Source organism: Paramormyrops kingsleyae, chromosome 1 (assembly GCF_048594095.1).
Source record: "Paramormyrops kingsleyae isolate MSU_618 chromosome 1, PKINGS_0.4, whole genome shotgun sequence".
Lineage (NCBI taxonomy): Eukaryota > Metazoa > Chordata > Actinopteri > Osteoglossiformes > Mormyridae > Paramormyrops > Paramormyrops kingsleyae.
In genome coordinates this window covers 17,803,240-17,806,506 of record NC_132797.1, presented here as the reverse complement: position 1 = coordinate 17,806,506, position 3,267 = coordinate 17,803,240, and positions in this window count along the sequence as shown.

The window sequence follows — 3,267 nt, the reverse complement described above, 5'->3', positions numbered from 1 at the left end:
TTAATTTTTGCTGAACCTCATTCAACTTTTTTGGAGAATAAAGAGATTTATGCTCTATTTGCATGTAACAGTTTTAGGACCATGAATTATTGTTGACTGAAATCATTTAATGATCAAATCATAAGTGTGTTTTAAAAGTACACCATAAGTGCACGACTTCTTCAGGTTTATGTTCTGTGCATTTGCAAAAACATCAACGACTCAGTTGCTTTTCCTTTTCCTCCCTTCCTTCATTATGCAGCTGCTATCATCCATCCATCCATCCATCCATTTTATGAAACTACTTACCCCATTCAGGGTCACAGGGGGTCTGGAGCCCATCCTGGAGGCTACAGGCGCAAGGCAGGGAACAACCCAGGATGGGGCGCCAACCCATCGCAGGCAGCTGCCATCATTGAGTCTTTAAATAATAGCTGCTTCTTTCTTATATATGTAATAATTGCAAGACTTATGATTGATGCAATTATTAGAGAATAAAATGAAGAACCAGTCACTAAATCTCCATTGACTGTCATAGATTGATATGTGAAGAACTCACCAATATTGATTTACACCATAAGTACTTCAAACACATTACTTCATAGTATCCATGTTAGTTATGAATCTCACTCTTCTTATTACATTACCTTGGCTTCACATTTTCCTGGTCTAAAATTGCAGCAGTTGACTAAGTTCACTGTGATAGAAAACGCCTGCAATTAAACCCTTTGGAGCATCTGTTACACCACCATACATATTGGCAGGGTGGTCAAGTTATGTACAGCCAGACGCCATCACCCATCCATGTAATTAGTCTGCAAAAACAAACCCCTTACTATTAACTGCCAGATTTGTTTATTATTGTCTGTACTCTCAACTAAACTGTAATTACCAGTCAGACTGTAGCCTCTGTATCATGCATCGTATTTTATAATTGTCCTAGAATTCTTATGTATATTTAAAATTTAATCTTCTAACCACAAAACAACCGACAAACAGTTATTTTAAACAGAGAAGGGATCATTTCACGCAATATAAGATGCATGGAGGCCAAACGAAGCTGAATTTATTTTCCTTTACTATTGGAATCCAGGCTGAGGTTATGCAGTAATAACTGTGATACAGAAATAAAATTAAAATAAGTGGCGCTGTATAGTTTCAACATCCAAATGCCATTAGATCCATCCCTCCATCCATCCATTTTCCAACCACAAGAACCCAGGCAGAGCCCATCCCAGGCCGCACAGGGCACAAGGCGGGCATATACCCAGGATGCCAGGCCATTGTAGGCAGTGCACGACTGGGGTTACAAATTGCCCCAGGGTCCCCCGAGATTCCCAGTTTGTCAGATAGCCAGTCCGGCCCTGATCGTAGGGCACATTCACACATGCATTCACATGAATTTTAGAGATACCAGTAAGTAGTGATGGACAAAATTATGCTTCTTGAACCATTTGCTGTATTTTGTGACCCCAAGCGAACATGCAAACTCTACACAAACAGAACCATGGTCAGGAATCAGGCCTATAAGCCCGCAGGTGTGAGGCCACAGTATTACACTTTCACCTACATTGATAAGTCAGAAACATCAGCACATGCACAAACCATAATGAGCTTTCGAAAGTCTCCACAGGATGTCAAGGACACTTAATTTAACCTGAAGTCCCATGAACAGGTGTAAATATTTTGTGTCCAGTTCTCACAAATCACAATTGAAATCAATCAGGTAACTAATAACATTATAGATTTAGTACATAATTGATATTATTGTAAGATTATTGCAATGTTTCAATTCATAGGGATCATTGCACAACAGGCAATACACCCCGAGTCAGTAAATAATTAAGTTAAAAACTAATAAAAACTACAATAATTAATTCTTTTTTCCTAACCCAAGCTGTGGAGCGTACAAAAGCATTTCATAATCTGTTCATTCATGCACAGTGCCCACAAGTTTAGATATTTGCCATTTTTGTCATGTTTTGGTATCTTCCAGACATCCACTAATTCCTGCCATGTTTAAAACTGGAACAAATAGCGATATTTCTCCATTAGCTTAGGTTGTTTAGCAACAATCCGTTATACAACATCCTCATCCAATGAATGACTGCAGTACAATTGTCCACTAGACAGTTTCAGTACAGTTTCAGGAACGGCAGCATCAACAGCTGAATGGACTACAGAGCAAGGGCGTAACTTTGGCTGGAACATTGGGGGGGTTGAGGTCTCCACCCATTACGGGGGAAGCATGATTATTGGGGGGGGGTTCTATTAGCTGGTTTTGATTTATTGGGGGGGCTACAACCCCTCTATCCTCCCCGTAATTTACGCCCATGCTACAGAGCGTAACCCTTTTGCACACTTTCTCTTTGTCTTTAATCGCACTGGATTGACCTTTGTATTCACTATTTTAATAGTATTTATTCCAATTTTCTTTGCTTGTTAACTTCATCCTCTTGAGCTCCTATATATTTACTCTCCCAAACAGACATAAGACTGTTTGGGAGACAAGTTAAACCTATGCCTATGAATGGAAGATCACCAGTTCAAATCCTGTCTTCGACAGAAGAGTCACATGTCCATTGGGCCCTTGAGCAGGGCCCTTAACCCCAAAAGATGCTCCAGAGGTGCCAAATAAATAGCTGGCCCTGAACTCAGACCCCCTGCTTTGCTCTTGCCAGTATATCTGTGTATGTATGTCTGAAAAGAGAGCATGGTGGGCTATGTGAAAAGAATCATTCCAATGTACTTTTGCAAATGAAGCATAATGTAATTTTTCATTTATCTCCTCAACTCCCAATTGGGACTCATCACCAGAAAAGTTCAGACATGGTAAGTCTGATTGTTATTTTTTTGTTTGCAAAGATGGACAAGGAAACTCATTAAAAAATAATAATTAAACAAAAAAAAACCTAAACCTTTTTGGATGTCTTGGAATATCATCTCGTATTTGTTCTAAGCTCCCCTAAACTTAGATGTCTGAAACTCAGGTATATTCTGACTGACCTGCCACTCTAGCGATGTCATCGGCCTAGCAGAGGCAGGCGATGTCATCGGTCTAGCAGAGGCAGGCTCGTCGCTCACCCATTAACTCCTCAAAACTCATTCCCAGAGAGCTTCTCCTAGTGAGTAATGTGCGTGTCTCAACAATATATGTTTTGATTCCTGGCCTAAGACCATCAATGTCACCGAAAGGGGAAAGTGCACCATTATTAACTGCATATTTGTTTGCTGGAGAAACGGGTGTCTCCAGTACTGCAGGTCTGCATGCCATGGAGGCAGAGAGAC